The following is a 20238-nucleotide window of genomic DNA, read 5'->3' on the forward strand; positions in this document are numbered from 1 at the left end:
GTACCCCAGCAGCCACAGCCTGTACCCCAGCAGCCACAGCCTGTACCCCAGCAGCCACAGCCTGTACCCCAGCAGCCACAGCCTGTACCCCAGCAGCCACAGCCTGTACCCCAGCAGCCACAGCCTGTACCCCAGCAGCCACAGCCTGAACCCCAGCAGCCACAGCCTGAACCCCAGCAGCCACAGCCTGAACCCCAGCAGCCACAGCCTGAACCCCAGCAGCCACAGCCTGAACCCCAGCAGCCACAGCCTGAACCCCAGCAGCCACAGCCTGAACCCCAGCAGCCACAGCCTGTACCCCAGCAGCCACAGCCTGTACCCCAGCAGCCACAGCCTGTACCCCAGCAGCCACAGCCTGTACCCCAGCAGCCACAGCCTGTACCCCAGCAGCCACAGCCAGTACCCCAGCAGCCACAGTACCCCAGCAGCCACAGCCTGAAGCCCAGCAGCCACGGCCTGTACCCCAGGAGCTACAGCCTGTCCCCCAGCAGCCACAGCCTGAACCCCAGCTACAGAGGGGAGGTGCGATGTGAGACCATGCTGGTCTTGCAGAGGCCCGTATGACTTCCTCCTGTGTTCTCTGCTGTCTCCCTCCAATCAGCCGGCAGTGTCAATTTCAGCAGCCGGCTCACTTTGATCCGGAGAGGGAAGCTGCTCTCTCACTGAAACAATCAGCCGGCCGCTGAAATTGACACTGCTGGCTGCTCTCTCCCTCCAATCAGAAACATTAAAACTTAAAAGTTGGATTGGAGGGAGAGAGCAGCCGGCAGTGTCAATTTCAGCGGCCGGCTGATTGTTTCAGTGAGAGAGCAGCTTCCCTCTCCGGATCAAAGTGAGCCGGCCGCTGAAATTGACACAACTGACAGTTGGGGTCCATAAGCCCCCCCGCGGTATATCGCGAACCGCGGTATTGCGGAGCGCGGTATAACGGGGGACTACTGTATTCAGCATGTCTTAAGTGCATTTATTATTTATGGGGGTCATTGCTGCCCGGCTAGCTCAGTCGGTAGAGCATGGGACTCTTAATCCCACCGTCGTGGGTTCGAGCTGCACGTTGGGCGCTTTGATGTTATTTATGGGGGCCAGCATTGATGTTGGTAACGTGGTGTTGGTAAACAACACTAATTTCACACATGCAGCACACAGATGAAAGGAGGTCACTCATGCAACCCCCTCACTCGCCTAGGCTGCCAATCACCATTATGGAATGTAAAGATAATGATGGACTTTTAAATCTCAAATGCAAACATTTTCTTAAAGCCCCTCATCCTTCCACTCAACTCCATCAAGTGCCTGGAACTCATGAACATCTATCATTAAGACAATCCCGTCAGCTGTCTCAGCTCTCCTTCCTCCAGCAGACCTGGACAAACTTCCTTTAATGCTGCCCCCTGTCCTAGCTCTCAACTCACATCTTACTGTAGCTTCTCTTGTGATCTTTCATCTTGTCCATGAGACTCATGCCCTGTTCCCTCGGTCCCATTAAATCAGCTACTCTACATTTCCCTCCATCATGTTAGGCAATATGGGCTGCATGGTGGCGCAGTGGTTACCATTGCTGCCTCACAGCGCCAGGGGCCTCGGTTCGATTATGGCCTTGTCAGTATGGAGTTGGCACATTCTCCCCGTGACTATATGGGTGCTCCAGTTCTTCCCACAATCCAAAGATGTGCAAGTTAGGTGGATTGGCCATGCTAAATTGCTCCTCAGTGGCCAAGGGCTTTCAGGTTAGGTTTTGGGGATAGTGCGGATGGGCACGAGACTGGACCTAGGTAGGGTGCTCTTTCGGAGAGTTGGTGCAGACTTGATGGGCTGAATGGCCACCTTCTGGAGGGAGTCTATGATTGTAAATGGTTCTTTTTTCCTGTGTTCGTCTTCTCTCCTTTAAAACAGCCATCATCATCCCTCTGCTCAAACGGAACCCGACCCCACCATCCTTGCAAACTACCAACCCATCTCCAAATTTGTCACCACCCAAATTCAATCACATCTTTCTGAGAACTTGATGCTTGAATCCCTTCGTTCATGTTTCTGACTCTTTCGAAACACCCCTTATTGGATGTCATTTGGCACTTTGATCTGAATGTGACAAGGGTAAATTTTATATTCTAGTCTTTCTTAACCCTGCAGCCTTTGACAGGGGTGACCACTGCATCGTTGAATCATAGAAACCCTACAGTGCAGAAATAGGCCACTTGGCCCATCGGGTCTGCACTGACCTTGACAGAGCACCCAACCCAGGCCCACACCCCATCCCTGCAATCCCATAACCCCCTGGACACTAAGGGACAATTTAACATGGCCAATCCACCTAGCCAGCACATCGTTGGACTGTGGGAGGAAACCACTGCACCTGGAGGAAACCCATACAGACACAGAGAACACGTGCAAACTCTGTACAGTTACGCATGGCCAGAATTCAATCCAGGTCCCTGGTGCTCTGAAGCAGGAGTGCTAACCGCTTTGCCACCTTGCCACCCACCCAATGCCTCTCCACTGTCATCCAGCTGGGTGGGACTGTTCTCAGCTGTGCCCCCTTACTAATCTAACCATAGCCACAGAATCACCTGCAATGGTTTCTTCTTGCTGCTTCTAAACTATTACCTCTGATGTCCACAAGGATCTATCTAACAATATAGCAGAACATCATTCCTGGTTCTATCTAAGATTTAGAGGAGCTGGGACCAATTAAAACACAGAACATCAAAGATAATCATTAGATTGTTACCTGAGCCACATGCAAATTGGCACATGGTCAAGTATATTTAAGAATTAAATCCATAGCTCAAAGAATAATTCATGGGGCAATGGCATTAATACTCAGGGAAGAGTGGGATGGGTTCCACTGGAACCAGGGATAGGGGGCAACAAAGTGAGTCAGGAAGGTAGAGGGTTTCACAAAATTTGTTCAGATTGAAGTAAAGAATTAAAATTAACGGCTCCTTGAATGTGCAAAGCATTGCATGGGCCAAGTGCTGGCCCAGGAAAGGTCATGGCTGATCGACAGGGGAAAGGGGTAGAGTGCCCTCTGACCAGGTTGGTCACGTGGAACATATGCGGGCTGAATGGGCCGGTTAAAAGGCCCCGTGTGTTCGCACACTCCAGGCAGCTGAAGGCGGACGTGGCCATGTTGCAAGAGACGTGGCCATGTTGAAACTGGGAGACCAAGTTAGATTGAAGAGGGGATGGGTCGGGCAGGTGTTTCATTCGCGACAGGACTTTAAAACGGGGGGGGGGGGGGCAATTCTGGTTAACAAAAAAAGGTGGCAATCGAGGTGGGAAAGATAGAGGCACTCCCGGGGGGACGGGATTTATTATGGTTAGTGGGACGCTGGAGGGAATGGCTGTGAATATATACACCCCAAACTGGGATGATGTCGTGTTTGTCAGGAGGGTGCTGGGGAAGATTCCAGACCTGGACTGTTCCAGGTCGGGAAAGGTGTCAGCAATGGGGAAAGAGCTGCAGGGGTTCATGGAGCACTTGGGAGGGGTGGATCCGTGGAGATTCGAGAGGCCAAAGAGCATGGAGTATTAATTTTACTCCGATGTGCACAAGGTGTATTCCAAGATAGACTTTTTTGTACTGGATAAAACGCTATTAGGTGGGGTGGCGGGCACTGAATATTCAGCAATCGTGGTGTCGGATCACGCCCCACACTGGATAGACCCACGACTGAGCACAGGAAAGACCCAGTGTCCACAATGGAGGTTAGATATAGGGCTGCTAGCGGAGGATGAGATCTGAGAGTGGGTGAGGGAGGCCATCCGAGGGTACATAAAGAGCTACGGCACGGGTGAGACCACGGCAGGGGTGGTTTGGGAAGTACTGAAGGCGGTTATCAGAGGGGAATTCATCTCGATTCAGGCCCACAGGGAGAAGACTGAACGGGCAGAGTTGGACAGGCTGGTAGGGGAAATTTTACAGGTGGACAGGAGATAGAACATAGAACGATACAGGGCATTACAGGCCCTTCGGCCCTCGATGTTGCACCGACATGGAAAAAAAAACTAAAGGCCATCTAACCTACACTATGCCCTTATCATCCATATGCTTATCCAATAAATTTTTTAATGCCCTCAATGTTGGCGAGTTCACTACTGTTGCAGGTAGGGCATTCCACGGCCTCACCACTCTTTGCGTAAAAAACCCACCTCTGACCTCTGTCCTATATCTATTACCCCTCAATTTAAGGCTATGTCCCCTCGTGCTAGCCACCTCCATCCGCGGGAGAAGGCTCTCGCTGTCCACCCTATCTAACCCTCTGATCATTTTGTATGCCTCTATTAAGTCACCCCTTAACCTTCTTCTCTCTAACGAAAACAACCTCAAGTCCATCAGCCTTTCCTCATAAGATTTTCCCTCCATACCAGGCAACATCCTGGTAAATCTCCTCTGCACCCGTTCCAAAGCTTCCACGTCCTTCCTATAATGAGGCGACCAGAACTGTACGCAATATTCCAAATGCGGCCGTACTAGAGTTTTGTACAACTGCAACATGACCTCATGGCTCCGGAACTCAATCCCTCTACCAATAAAGGCCAACACACCATAGGCCTTCTTCACAACCCGATCAACCTGGGTGGCAACTTTCAGGGATCTATGTACATGGACACCGAGATCCCTCTGCTCATCCACACTACCAAGAATTTTACCATTAGCCAAATATTCCGCATTCCTGTTATTCTTTCCAAAGTGAATCACCTCACACTTCTCCACATTAAACTCCATTTGCCACCTCTCAGCCCAGCTCTGCAGCTTATCTATGTCCCTCTGTAACCTGCAACATCCTTCCACACTGTCTACAACTCCACCGACTTTAGTGTCGTCTGCAAATTTACTCACCCATCATTTCTGCGCCCTCCTCTAGGTCATTTATAAAAATGACAAACAGCAACGGCCCCAGAACAGATCCTTGTGGTACGCCACTCGTAGCTGAACACCATTCTGAACATTTCCCATCAACTACCACTCTCTGTCTTCTTTCAACTAGCCAATTTCTGATCCACATCTCTAAATCACCCTCAATCCCCAGCCTCCGTATTTTCTGCAATAGCCGACCGTGGGGAACCTTATCAAACGCTTTACTGAAATCCATATACACCACATCAACTGCTCTACCCTCGTCTACCTGTTCAGTCACCTTCTCAAAGAACTCGATAAGGTTTGTGAGGCATGACCTACCCTTCACAAAACCATGCTGACTATCCCTAATCATATTATTCCTATCTAGATGATTATAAATCTTATCTTTTATAATCCTCTCCAAGACTTTACCCACCACAGACGTTAGGCTCACCGGCCTATAGTTACCGGGGTTATCTCTACTCCCCTTCTTGAACAAAGGGACCACATTTGCTATCCTCCAGTCCTCTGGCACTATTCCTGTAGCCAATGATGACCTAAAAATCAAAGCCAAAGGCTCAGCAATCTCTTCCCTGGCTTCCCAGAGAATCCTAGGATAAATCCCATCCGGCCCCGGGGACTTGTCTATTTTCACCTTGTCCAGAATTGCCAGCCCTTCTTCCCTACGCACCTCAATGCCATCTATTCTAATAGCCTGGGTCCCAGCATTCTCCTCCACAATATTATCTTTTTCTTGAGTGAATACTGACGAAAAGTATTCATTTAGTATCTCGCTTACCTCCTCAGCCTCCACACACAACTTCCCACCACTGTCCTTGACTGGCCCTACTCTTACCCTAGTCATTCTTTTATTCCTGACATACCTATAGAAAGCTTTTGGGTTTTCCTTGATCCTACCTGCCAAAGACTTCTCATGTCCCCTCCTTGCTCGTCTTAGCTCTCTCTTTAGATCCTTCCTCACTTCCTTGTAACTATCAAGCGCCCCAACTGAAACTTCACGCCTCATCTTCACATAGGCCTCCTTCTTCCTCTTAACAAGAGATTCCACTTCTTTGGTAAACCACGGTTCCCTCGCTCGACCGCTTCCTCCCTGCCTGACTGGTACGTACTTATCAAGAACATGCAATAGCTGTTCCTTGAACAAGCTCCACATATCCAGTGTGCCCAACCCTTGCAGCCTACTTCTCCAACCTACACATCCTAAGTCCTGTCTAATGGCATCATAATTGCCCTTCCCCCAGCTATAACTCTTGCCCTGCGGGGTATACTTATCCCTTTCCATCACTAATGTGGTCTCCAAAGTGCTCACCTACCTCCAGATCTAACACCTGGCCTGGTTCATTACCCAAAACTAAATCCAATGTGGCCTCGCCTCTTGTTGGCCTGTCAACATATTGTGTCAGGAAACCCTCCTGCACACATTGTACAAAGAACGACCCATCTAATGTACTCGAACTATATCTTTTCCAGTCAATATTTGGAAAGTTATAGTCTCCCATAACAACTACCCTGTTACTTTCGCTCTTTTCCAGAATCATCTTCGCCATCCTTTCCTCTACATCCCTAGAACTATTAGGTGGCCTATAGAAAACTCCCAACAGGGTGACCTCTCCTTTCCTGTTTCTAACCTCAGCCCATACTACCTCGGAAGAAGAGTCCCCATCTAGCATCCTTTCTGCCACCATAATACTGTCCTTGACTAGCAGCGCCACACCTCCCCCTCTTTTGCCCCCTTCTCTGAGCTTACTAAAACACCTAAACCCCGGAACCTGCAACAACCATTCCTGTCCCTGCTCTATCCATGTCTCTGAAATGGCCACAACATCGAAGTCCCAGGTACCAACCCATGCTGCCAGTTCCCCTAACTTATTTCGTATACTCCTGGCATTGAAGTAGACACACTTCAAACCACCTACCTGAACACTGGCACCCTCCTGCGAAGTCAAATCTGTGCTCCTGACCTCTATACTCTCAATCTCCCGTACCCCAAAACTACAATCCAGGTTCCCATGCCCCTGCTGAATTAGTTTAAACCCCCCCAAAGAGCACTAACAAATCTCCCCCCCAGGATATTGGTGCCCCTCAGGTTCAGATGTAGACCATCCTGTCTATCGAGGTCCCACCTTCCCCAGAAAGAGCCCCAGTTATCCAGAAATCTGAATCCCTCCCGCCTGCACCATCCCTGTAGCCACGTGTTTAATTGCTCTCTCTCCCTATTCCTCGTCTCACTATCACGTGGCACGGGCGACAACCCAGAGATAACAACTCTGTTTGTTCTCGCTCTGAGCTTCCATCCTAGCTCCCTAAAGGCCTGCCTGACATCCTTGTCCCCTTTCCTACCTATGTCGTTAGTGCCAATGTGGACTACGACTTGGGGCTGCTCCCCCTCAAGGACCCGGAAAACACGATCGGAGACATCACATACCCTTGCACCTGGGAGGCAACATACCAAACATGAGTCTCTCTCGCTCCCACAAAATCTCCTATCTGTGCCCCTGACAATTGAGTCCCCAATTACTAATGTTCTACTCCTTTCCCCCCTTCCCTTCTGAGCAACAGGGACAGACTCCGTGCCAGAGGCCCGTACCCCATGGCTTACCCCTGGTCAGTCGTCCCCCCCACAAGTATCCAAAATGGTATACTTGTTACTCAGGGGAACGACCGCAGGGGGTCCCTGCACTGACTGCTTCTTCCCAGTCCCTCTTACAGTTACCCATCTATCTCCAATCTTTGGTGTAACTACTTCCCTGAAGCTCCTATCTATGACCCCCTCTGCCTCCCGAATGATCCGAAGTTCATCCAGCTCAAGCTCCAGGTCCCTAACACGGTTTTTGAGATATGCGGAGTCTCCAGATGAGGAGCTCCTGAAGGAGCGTCAGAGACAGGGGCTCCTGTCCACAGGTAAGGCAGAGGCGCAGCGGAGGGTGGTAAAAGGGGCGTTGTACGAATATGGGGAGAAAGCTAGTAGGATGTTAGCACATCAGCTGAGGAAAAGGAGGCGGCGAGGGAATTTGGAACGGTAAAGGATGTGAGGGGGAAAGTGGTGGTGAACCTGGGGGACGTAAATTACATGTTTCATGAATTCTATAGTTGACTTTATAAATCGGTACCGCCAGTCGGGGAGGAGGGTATGAAGCAATTTCTTGGGGGGGGGGGGGGGGGGGGGGGGGGGGGGGGGGGGGGGGGCTAAAGTTCCCGAAGGTAGTTGAGGAGCTGGTGGAAGGCCCGAGGGGCCCATTTGGCTCGGGGAGGTGATAGACGGATTGGGGGCGATGGAATCAGGTAAGGCCCTGGGACCTGATGGATACCCGGTGGAGTTCTAGAAAATGTTTTCTGGGTTACTGAGGCCGCTCCTTCTTAAGGCTTTTAATGAATCAAAGGAGTTTGGAGTGCTCCCCCCAATGTTATCACAAGTCTCAATCTCTCCCATTTTGAAGCGGGATAAGGACCCAGAGAGCTGTGGATCATACAGGCCAATCTGCCTTTTGAATGTAGACGCTAAATTGCTGGCAAAGGTCTTGGCCACACGTATACAGAACTGTGTCCCGGAGGTAATCAGGGAGGATCAGACGGGATTTGTGAAGGGTAAGCACCTGACGTCCAACATTAGACAGCTCTTAAATGTTAGAATGATACCAGCAGAGGGGCCCCCGAGGTTGAGGTGGTAGCAGCCATGGATGCAGAAAAGGCCTTGACAGGGTGGAGTGGAAGTACCTATGGGATATTCTCGGCAGGTTTGGGGTCGGGCAGAGATTTGTGGATTGGGTCCGGTTGCTATACCAGGCTTCAGTGGGGAATGCAAGAACCAACTGGGTCCGGTCAGAATATTTTAGTCTTTCCAGGGGGACAAGACGAGGATGTCCGCTATCCCCACTGCTGTTTGCCCCGGCCATAGGACTCTTGGCAATGGCCCTTAGGTCATCGGATGTCTGCCAGGGGATAGTGAGAGGGGGATGTGGAGCATAGGGTCTCACTCAACGCGCACGATTTACTCCCTTATATCACAGACCCGTTGGGGGGATGGCTGGAATTATGGAGTCACTGGAAGAATTTGGGCGGTTTACAGGCTACAAGCTAAATATGGGAAAGAGCAAGGTATTTGCGATTCAGGCACGGGGGCAGGAATGCAAATTGAGGGAATTACCTTTGTGGTGGAGAGGAGTTTCAGCTATCTGGGGTTCAGGTGGCTACGGATTGGGGGCAGCTTCACCAGTTAAATTTGGGTAGAGCAGTCGATCAGATGAAAAGAGATTTCCGCAGGTGGGACATGCTCCCGCTGACACTGGCGGGGAGGTTGCAGACAGAGAAGGTGACAGTCCAACCGAGGCTGCTGTTCTTTTTTCAATGTCTCCCGATTTTTGCCCCGAAGCCCTTTTTTAGGAAAATGAATACAGTGATCTCGGGTTTTGTGTGGGCTGGTAAAACCCGAGGGTGAAGGCTGCACACCTGGAATGGGGCCACGGGGAGGGGGGCTTGGCCCTCCCGAGTTTTATTAACTAATACTGGGTTGCCAACATATCGATGGTCAGGAAGTGCGTATTGGGGGAGGGGTCGGTTTGGGAGCGAGGAGTGGCGGCATTTTGTAAGGGCACGAGCTTGGAGGCTTTACTAACAGAGCCCCTGCGGTTCTCTCCGGCTCGGTACTCCACAAGGCTTTAGGAGGTGGCAGCGGGCAGGGATTGAGAGATTATGGGAATCTCTTCATTGAGGAGGGTTTCCTGAGTGTGGAGGCATTGGAGGAGGAGTTGGGGTTGCCGGTGGGTACAGATTTCGGTACCTACAGGTACGGGACTTTGTTCTCAGGCAGATTCCAAGCTTTCCTCGCCTCCCCTTGAGGGGACTACAGGATAAGGTGATGTCAAAAACAGGAGTTGGGGAGGGGAGGGTCTCAAAATAGAGAGTGGAAAGGGATCCCAATCAGGGAGGTGTAGAGGAAGTGGGAGGAAGAGTTGGGAGGAGAGTTGGAAGTCAGAATATGGGAAAACGCCTTGAGGAGTTAATTCATCCTCGTCGTGTGCCAGGCTTAGCCTGATCCAGTACAAGTTGGTTCATAGGGCTCATATGACTGTGGCCCGGATGAGTAGCTTTTTTGAGGAAGTGGAGGATAGGTGCAGGCTGTCATTGGCGGGAGGGTACAGACTGAAAATGACAGTCCTCCTGAGATTGCTGTTTGTGTTTCAGTGTCTCCCAATCTTTATGCCCAAGGCACTTTTTTAGGAAAATTAATGCGGCGATCTCAGGTTTTATATGGACTGGGAAAGCCCCAATGGTGAAGATTTTGCAGAATTTTTCATAAAATAACAGTAGTAACAATAATAACAAAACAAACTAGAGTGAACATTAACATAGTGCAAATAGAGAATATACAATAACAATTAACTAGACATTACCCCACACGACTCAGTCTTCACACACCATCCCAATGAAGCACTCACCACACTCTTTTCCCCCCCCCCCCCCCAACACGGATTGCTGCTGCTGCTGACATTTTAAATTTCCCCGAGAAAGTCGACGAACGGCTGCCAACTCCGAGAGAATCCGAGCATAGACCCTCTTAAGGCAAACTTTATTTTCTCGAGGCTGAGAAACCCAGCCATGTCATTAACCCAAGTCTCTACACTCGGGGGTTTAGAGTCCCTCCACATTAATAAAATCCGTCTCTGGGCTATTAGGGAGGCAAAGGCCAAGATGTCGGCCTTTTTTGTCCCCTGAACTCCCGGGTCTTCTGACACTCCAAAGACCACAATCTCTGGACTTGGCACCACCCGTGTGTTAAGCACCTTGGACACTGCCCTCGTGAACCCCTGCCAGAACTCTCTAAGCTCCGGGCATGCCCAAAACATGTGGACATGGTTTGCAGGGCTGCCCTTGCACCTCATACAACTGTCTTCTACCCCAAAACAACTTGCTCATTCTCACTGCCGTCATGTGTAAGGTGTGCCCGATGGACCACCTTAAATTGAATTAGACTGAGCCTGGCACATGAGGAGGAGGAATTAACCCTGCCGAGGACCTCTGCCCACAGACCCACTTCCAACTCCTCACCTAGCTCCTCCTCCCAATTGCCCTTGGGCTCCTCCACCGGGGTTTCCTTCGCCTCCTGCAGTCCCTGGTAGATATCCAACTGCTTCCCCTCCCCCACCCAGGTGCCAGAGACCACCCTGTCCTGTATCCTCAGTGGCAGCAGCATCGGAAAGGCCACTACCTGTTTTTTCAGGAAGGCTCATACTTGCTGATATTTAAAGGCGTTTCCTGGCGGCAGATTAAATCTGTCCTCTGGTGCCTTCAAACTGGGAAAGCTTCCATCTATGAACAGATCTCCCATCCATCTGATGCCTGCCCACTGCCAGCTCTGGAACCCACCATCTGTCCTACCCGGACAAACCTGTGGTTGTTACATATCGTGGTCCAGCCAGACGCTCCCGCCACCCTCTTGTACCTCCTCCACTGTCCCCAGATCCGCAGTGTCACAACCACCACCGGACCGTGGAGTAACGGGTTGGCGAGAACAGCAAAGGAGCAGTTATCAAAGCTCCCAGACTAGTACCTTTACATGACACCACCTCCAGCTGCTCCCACGCTGACCCCACCCCCCCCACCGTCCACTTCCTAATCATAGCTATATTGGCCGCCCAGCAGTAGTTGCGAAAGTTCGGGAGCGCCAACCCACACCACCACCACAGCCCCCCCTCCCCCCGACTGCGCTCCAACAGCGATCGCCTTACTCGTGGAGTCTTATTCGCCCACACAAAGCCCAAAATGATCCTACTCACCCGCTTAAAAAAGGCCTTGGGGATGAAGATGGGGAGGCACTGAAAGACAAACAAAAATCTGGGGAGGACAGTCATTTTCACGGTCTGCACCCTCCCTGCCAGTGACAGCGGGTGCATGTCCCACCTTTTCAAGTCCCCTTCCATTTGCTCATCCAACCGGGTCAGGTTGAGCTTGTGCAGGGCATCCTATTTCCTGGCCACCTGTATACCCAGGTAACGAAAACTTTTCTAGACCATCCTGAGCGACAGCTCTTTCAGTCTCTCCTCCTGCACCTTGGCCTGGATAGCAAACAACTCGCTCTTTCCCCATGTTCAGTTTGTACCCTGAAAAACTACCAAAATCCCTCAGGATCTGCATAACTTCCCCATCCCCTCCACAGGGTCCGAAATGTACAGGAGCAAATCATCCGCGTATAGCGAGACCCGATGTTCCATCCACCCCCCCAAACAAGTCCACGCCAGTTCCTAGAGGCTCTCAGCGCCGTAGCTAGTGGTTCTATAGCTAGAGCAAATGGTAACGGGGAGAGGGGACACCCTTGCCTCATTCACCGGTGAAGCTCGAAGTACCCCGCCTTCGGCCGGTTTGTACATACACTTGCTACAGGCGCCTGGTACAGCAATTTCACCCAACCAATAAAGCCCTCACTAAACAGAACCTCCCCAGCATTTCCCATTGGTACTCCCACGCCACCCGGTCAAAGGCTTTCTCTGCACCCATCGCTGTTACCACGTCCGCATCCCCTCCCTCTGAGGGCATCATAATAATATTTAAACGACTCTGGACATTGGTATTGAGTTGTCTGCCTTCAACAAACCCAGTTTGGTCTTCCTCTATGACCCCTGGGACGCAATCTTCAATTCTTGTGGCCAGAATCTTAGCTAGCAATTTGGAATCCATGTTTAAAAGCGAAATCGGCCTGAATGATCCACAATGTTCCGGGTCCTTCCCTCGTTTAAGAATGAGTGAGATCAAGACCTGTGACATTGTTGGGGGGAGGGTTAGAACTTCATTAATTACTACTGGGCGGCTAATATTTTGATGGTTAGGAAGTGGGTAGTGGGGGAGGGGTCGGTATGGGAGCGGGTAGAGGCGGCATCTTGTAAGGTCACAAGTCTGGAGGCTCTATTGATGGCATCTCTGCCGTTCTCGCCAGCTTGGTACTCCACACGCCCAGTGGTAGTGGCAGCCCCGAGTGTGGCGGCAATGGAGGCAGCATGTGAGACTGGAGTGAGCGACAGTGTGATCACCGAGCGTCACCGATCTGTGACAGTCACCAGTTCTCCTAAAAGAAAAATGTGACTCCAGATCCACAGCAATGTGGTTGAATCTTAAAGCATCTCAAAGGCAATTGGGGATTTGGGCAATAAATGCTGGCACAGCCTGCGAAACCCACATCCCATGAATGAATAAAGAAGATAGTTTTACGAAGGAGAAAACCCACTTGACAAAAGGCATGCGATAAGGTGCCACACAAAAGGTTACAGGCATGCTGAGGGCTCATGGAGTTGGGAGTAAGATATTAACATTGAGGATTGGTTAATGTAGAGAAAGCAAAAGTGGGCACAAACAGGGCTTTTTCAAATTGCCAGGCAGCAAATGATGGAGTACCAGACAGATCAAAGTGGGGCCTCAGCCGTACTGATGACTGAGATGTCAAGTATTAGGGTAATCTATCAAAGTTGATTGATGATAAAGTTAGCTGGCAAAGTAAGCTGTGGGCAGGACACAGAGGTTGCAAAGAGATATAGACAGGTTAAGTGAGTGGGCAACAAGATGGTCGATGGAAGTATAATGTAGGAAAGTGCAAAGTTCTTCACTTTAGTCATCATAAAATCAGAATATTTAAAAGATGCAAATTCAGTGTGTTGATATCAGGAATAAAAAAAGTCAACATGCAGGGGCAGCAAGCAATTTGGAACGCAAATGGCAAGGGGATTAGAGTTCAAGGATTTAAAAAAGTCATGCTCTAGTTGGACAGGGTTTTGATTCAGCCACATCTGGAAGTGTGTGCAGTTTGGGTAGCCACATTTAAGAAAGGGTATATTTGCATTGGAGACAGTACAGCAAATGTATACTAATTGGTCCCTCGGTTGAGGGGGTTGTTCTGTGATGAGATACTAAATAAATTGAACTTGTATTCTCTGGCAATTAGAAGAATGAGGGGCGATCTGATTGAAACCTACAAAATTCTGAGGGAGCTTAATAGGGCAGGCACAGATTATTTCCATTGGTTGGAGAGTCTATAATATGGGGACAGTCTCTGGATAAGGAGCCAACCATTTGGTTGATCAGATGAGGAGAAATTACTTCAGTCAAAGGGTTGTGAATGTTTGGAATCCTCTAGCCCAAAGAGTTGTGGATGTTCCATCATTGAAAACATGGGCTGGCAGACACAGATTTTTGATGCCTCAGGGAATTGAATTGAAATCGAAAATCAATCATGAATCGATGAGCAACCCCTGCTCCCATTATTTTATGGTTATGTTATGTGGGCCGTGAGTATTTCTTTGGTTAAAGGTACCAGATAGGTTTTTGTTCCTGAGCAAATTGAAGGTGGGCAATAAACGATTGCCTTGCTAGCAACACAACCTACAAATAAAAAATAAAACCAAGCTGCAAACATTTTTCTTCTAAACTAAGACAAGTCTTCTAAACTAAGCTAAGACAAGTTTATCACTCGATCCCATATTGTGAAAGGAACCAATGAACCACTAAAAATGCACCATCAACATTTGCTTCATGCACTCACCCTTGGACAAGCAGGAAATGCTGCTGTGGACATAGAATACACTGTTTAGTAGCTGTTTAGTAGCACTATGGTCTTTATTTTTATTTTTTTAATTGTTTGACTTCCTTTTTTTAAAAATAAAAAAGGGCCACATCTCATCTCCAAATTAACATGACCAGCTAGAATATCTTAACATGCTCCAAATGGTAATATTTACTTCTGACATCAGCACGATATCAATACACAAATATATACACAGGAGAGTATATGAAGGCAATGCTTCAAAACAGATAGAATAGGAACACGGGAATTAGGAGTAGAAGCAGGCAATTCAGCCCTTCGAGACTGCTCTACCATTCTGGCTGATCTCTTGCTGCTCTCAAATCCACCTCTCTACCTGTTTCCCGTATCCCTTTTACCTGTGTTTTTTTTCTAAATCAGAAATATATCCATCTCCTTGAAACCATTTAATGACTCAGATTCCACTACGAGACAGCCGGTTCCAAAAATTCACAACCCTCTACGAGAAGTAGTCCCTGCTTGCACATTATTTTTATAGATTGTAAACAGTTGAGGTCCAAAGACTGACCCCTGCGACATCCCGCAAGTTAGAGTCAGTCATCAGCCAGTGAAGGACCCATTTATCCCAACCCTCTGCTTTCCACCAGTCAGCCAATCCGCATTTCAATCCAGTTCTCTACCCCAATCCCTGCGATTTTCCTATTTGAGGAACCAATATTCACGATCAAGACCCTTCAATCATGTACCTCAAAGATCAGCTTTTTCCAAACTCAGGCCTCGGGAAGAACAACATTTGTTATCCTGCCTTAATGCCTTTACCTGATTACATGATCACCATACTCGCCAAACTACAGCTTCTCAACAATAATGCTTTTTAATGCGTTCCGTACACTGATACCTGCCCACCAGTAAAGGTTGACACAATCCAACTTCATTGCTCATAAATTTTCTTCGTTCTCTATTTATGGATAAACAGATTGACAGATGGATCTCAGCTCAGAGGATTGACACCTTCTAACCTATTGCACCTTGCCCCAATAGGTTTACAGTATTTACAATAATGTTCAGACCAACAACTCTTTCCGTCGTGACCCACTTTAAATTTAATCTTGTCCCACTTTTAACAGCTGTATTTATAGTTTCTAAATGTAAATGTTGCATGATGCCACATAAATATATTGCTGATGCTACAACAGAATTCCAAGGTACCACTGCATAAAATTCTAAATCTAGGGATAAATCTATATAATCCTGGCCCGAATGGAAAAGCTTCCCTACTCTTTCAGCATATCAAAAAGACTGCATTAGTTCAAAAAGATAACTTTAAGACTATATTTTTAAGTAGTTGCAGTACAATTCAATTTGTGATGGGCCAAGATTTGAAAACAAATCAACAACAAGAAATCCTAAAAGTAGACTCCTTCCTACTTAGTGGATAAAAGCACCACCTGGTGTATCAAAGACAAAGACATCCTACATTAGGGATAGGATTCTCAGTCTGAGCCAGGGTAGCTAAATCATCTGTTGAGGTGCTGCAAATGACCTCAACAACCGTGGGGTCGAAAATCAGCCGGCAGGACAGTGGCTAGCATTGTTGCCGCACAGCTCCATGGACCTGGCTTCGATCCTGGCCCCCTGTCCATGTGGAGTTTAGGTACTCCATGTTCATAACAAATGTATTTAAAAAAAGAAAATCAGCCAAGCAGGATTTCTACTCTTGGACATTATCGAGTGACTCATGCTGCAAGTCTACATGTTTGAGTACTGGGCACCATCAGGATGATCATGGTTGCAATGCCACCAACAATCAAATGGCTGCCAACAATTACTGCCAAAACTGTATCATGAATGGTTACTTGGTCAAAATACTAAAAGGTTGCTGGCATCCATGGAATAATATCCCATTAATCAGCACCCACAGAAAATAATGGGATGAAAATAAAAGGTAAATAGAGGGTGTGTATTAACTACAGTCCAAAGATGTGCGGGTTAGGTGGGTTGGCCATGCTAAATTGCCCGTAGTGGGGGGATTGTTGGGTTACGGGTATACGGGTTACGTGGGTTTAAGTAGGGTGATCATGGCTCGGCACAACATCGAGGGCCGAAGGGCCTGTTCTGTGCTGTACTGTTCTATGTTCTATGTACAGCGTATGTACAGTCTAAAATCAGGGTTCCTGCCATCAGTAAAATAAAATTCCATTACTTTTCAACGCTTGTTAAAATAAATTGAGAGTACCCAATTTTTTTTTTCCAATTAAGGGGCAATTTAGCAAGGCCAATTCACCTACGCACATTGTTTTGGGTTGTGGGGTGAGACCCACACACAGAGAGAATGTGCAAATTCCATATGGACAGTGATCCGGGGCCGGGATCGGGCCCGGGTCCTCGACGCCATGAGGCAACAGTGCTAACCATTGCACCACCGTGCTGTCCTCAAGACTGTTCAATGTTGAACAAGAAACTTCAGTGGGTCTCAAGTAATAAAGCCAGAAACAAGTGGGTCTCAGCGATAGATACGTAGCTGCATTTTAGACCTGCTCCACCAGGTACTGGTTCCTGTTCCAACTTACCTTTTCCCAGTTCCAAAGAAAGTGCTCAGAATCCTCCATTTCCACAAGAAAAATCTGCAACTGACATCACCAAACACCTCTCTCAACACGAGACAAGAAAGTAAGGACCAGGGAATCTGGCACATACTACTCGGTCGATAACAGTTTTTGTTCTGGCAGGGTCCAAAGCAAGCCAACAGCTAGGGCGACAGGCAGGATCAGGCAAGAGAACAAAACCCATAATTGAGTCTAGACACGCAAAGTGAAGCAAATGATTACAGAGGGGGCAAAATGGACATCGGAAAAATGTTGGAAAAGATTGCAAGTTTACCCAGTCAGAAAAGTCTCATCCCCATCAGGACTTCACCTGATGAAGGAGCTTGTGGCTTCAAATAAACTTGTTGGACTTGAACCTGGTGTTGTGAGACTTCTTGCTGTGTTCACAAATTCTTCAATAACTTGGGGGCCTTTTTTTTTTTTTGCAAATACACATTTCTTTAATTCCACTTATCCAGGTTTTTCATACTCGCAGGAGCCCAAGAATATCCACCCATCAAAATGCAACATGATTTGAACGGATACACTGGATGGACCTGCACATGCTGAAAATCTACCTTGTAAATACTCCCTGTTGAACCCTGAAGTTGTCACTGAAAGCCACTCTACATTACAATGAACACGTTTCTGACTTTAGTCTACCAAATTGAGCATTCCATGGAAATTACATTAAAAAGCATTACTGAATCTAATTTGTCTTCAGGTGGTGGACTGCCCATCGTCTTGCTGGACCAGAAAGTACCTGCCCTTTCGGGAATTCAAAGTTATTTTCATACAATGTACACACACATTTATCCATAGATTTTCTAAACGAGACATTTTGGGAAATCCACAACTTTCTTCAATATCCAAGACAGGTGTCGCAACAAAATATGGCAGCCTTATACCTCTCTAAAAGGAAGACTGAATCAATGCTTTCATTTTCGTTACCCAATGCCCAGGGAGCAATCAATTAGGATGTTAACATTTTTTTAAAACAAGAAATTAGAGTTTTGAATATATATTTCGACCTCTGCTGAAATCACCTGAGTTCATGTGAACATAATGAATATAGTAGGGATCTTAACTTCTAAAAATACAGGCAGCCATCTTCTTTCAAAGATGCTATATTTTCTTACAATTCAGATACTGGGAAATTCAGTTCAGTCTATTGCTTATAAGTATGCAACACAGATGTAATCATGCAATTTTTATCATGGAATTATCACAAATGACTTAACCAAGCCCTAGTCTGTGTATCTAACCGAAGGTTATGGCAGAAAGACAAATGATCACTTGTTACTGGAAGTAATCTAACTGCTGAAGTTAAGAGTAAGACCTTTAACAATTATAAGTATAATGATTTCTACAAGTTCAGACTGCTCAAATGCAATTAGATGTAACCAACTAAACCATTAAGTATACAGTAAGTTACATGTAAAACCGGCGAACACTCATTACAATCGTAGGTTTGCAACCCATTTTCTTGAAATGTTAACGTATGTAACAACTTCGCATACATATTTACATGCTACCTCAATATAGCGAAAATTCGACCTCACATTCCGGTTTTATGCAAGTGAATGACTTTACATTTATGTCGAATGCCAAACTACAATTGTAAGCGCTTAATATTTGTTCAAATTAGTTATTCAAAACTTATCTTTCTTTTAAATCATATATTCTGATCATTAACACTATTCGCTTAAAAATTACTGTTTTAAAACATAACTGAAGACTAGGCCTGACATTTCAGGCGTATTCGAGGCCTACATTTACCACCAGCAAAATCACTCCACCTCAGAAATGGCGTTTAACAGTCCCAGAGAGGAAAGGAAAAATATTCAATTTCAAGCTTATTCAAATAAACGAATATTCTATTTTAAGGGTGGGGAGGGGAAAGACTCGCCACCTTGATATGAGGCCAATGACACATCAACCCAATGCAGGCTTTCTGCACAGAAACGGGCGCTTTCCCCTCACACACACACAGGCCGATAAGGGGAGTCGGTCAGCCATTTTCCTCCTCACGCAGCCAGCAGCCGGCTTTATTCCCGTCAAAAAAAAACCTCAGACTTATAAACAGCTTCTTTGGTTGTTCATGGCGCTTTCCAGACATTTCAACCGCGCCAAACCCCCCCAGCTCAGCCTTTTCAGTTTAACAGTAGAAAACAAAAATAACATCCGCTCAGCAACTAATCTCTCAACCCATTCCCACCCCCGAATTCAATAAAACATTGTATTTAATAACTCCAGAGCCCCGTGCCTTACCAGGAATTAGGTCTCCTTTTCCAGGACTGTAAGCCTGGGTTGCGTAGGGAGGGCGACTTTTAACTGGGATGGGGGGGGGGGGGGAGAGAGAGAGATAGGGGAAGGAACGGGGGGGTGGGGAGGGGGGAAAACGACTTTTAATTTCTCTCTCCCTCTTCCTTCTGTTTCTTCTTACTTTCTTTCTTTCCCCCCTCTTTTAATTCCTTCCTGTCACCCTTTAAATGAATCCACACCAACCACCAGCCCCGCTCTCACCAGGACCGAGCCACACAATATGGCGGCGGTGCGCGTTCGTCAAAAAAACTGCACAAACAGAGCAGACGCAATGGCCTGCGACGACACCCAGACGCACAAGAGGAGAAAACAGCCAAGAGTGGGTTAAAAAAATAGAGAGGAAATAAATGAAAGGTCTTCAGGGGCTGTCAGTTATTCGGGAATTTTGTCCCGTTTGTTTGAGGCCCTTTTGTCTCTGGATCTCTCTCTTCCCCCCCTCCCAAAAAAAATACATCTTAAACCCCAGCCAGCAAAACAACCCCCCTTCCCCTCCCCCACAAAAAGTCGGCGTTGTTATTGTTAGCAAAATATAAGAGCCCTGGTTACGCGTAACCTCCCAGCTACTCGTCTTTGGATCTGTTAATGTAAGGGAAAAGGGACTCTTGCTGCCATTTCTCCTCTTATTCCATCACTATTTGGATGTTTTTTTCCTCCACCACTCGGACCGCTGAAACCGCCCTCACAACCCGGCCGGACATCGCCCGCAGACCCGGATGATGATGTCACCAGGCCACTGAAGGAGGACGCGCCAGCGCCACCTCTTGACCAAAATAATAACATTGCTTCTCAACCTCAGTTTACCCCCCTCCCCACCAAATCCCTCCCGCCCACTCTTCCCCCCCCCTACCCTGACCCCCTACCCTCCATTCCCCTCTGCCCCGTCCCTTCCCCTCCCCCTCCCCTCCAACCCACTCTCCCCCTCCCCCCTCACCCCCCATCCC

General features: G+C 47.9%; 1 protein-coding gene and 1 non-coding gene across 5 annotated transcripts in view; one reads left to right on the forward strand and one right to left on the reverse strand.

The window, feature by feature from the left end:
- The window catches only part of usp9 (ubiquitin specific peptidase 9), a 379823-nt gene extending 360085 nt beyond the window's left edge, over window positions 1-19738 (reverse strand). For all 4 annotated transcript variants that reach the window (XM_038802114.1, XM_038802113.1, XM_038802112.1 and 1 more), the window contains exon 1: window positions 19244-19738. The gene's annotated coding sequence lies outside the window, so the exon portion shown is untranslated. The remainder of the gene's footprint in view (window positions 1-19243) is intronic.
- On the forward strand, window positions 989-1061 carry trnak-cuu. Its single transcript has one exon. It is a non-coding gene; the product is annotated as a tRNA-Lys (tRNA).
- Window positions 19739-20238: the final 500 nt, after the last annotated feature.

Source organism: Scyliorhinus canicula, chromosome 7 (genome assembly GCF_902713615.1).
Source record: "Scyliorhinus canicula chromosome 7, sScyCan1.1, whole genome shotgun sequence".
Lineage (NCBI taxonomy): Eukaryota > Metazoa > Chordata > Chondrichthyes > Carcharhiniformes > Scyliorhinidae > Scyliorhinus > Scyliorhinus canicula.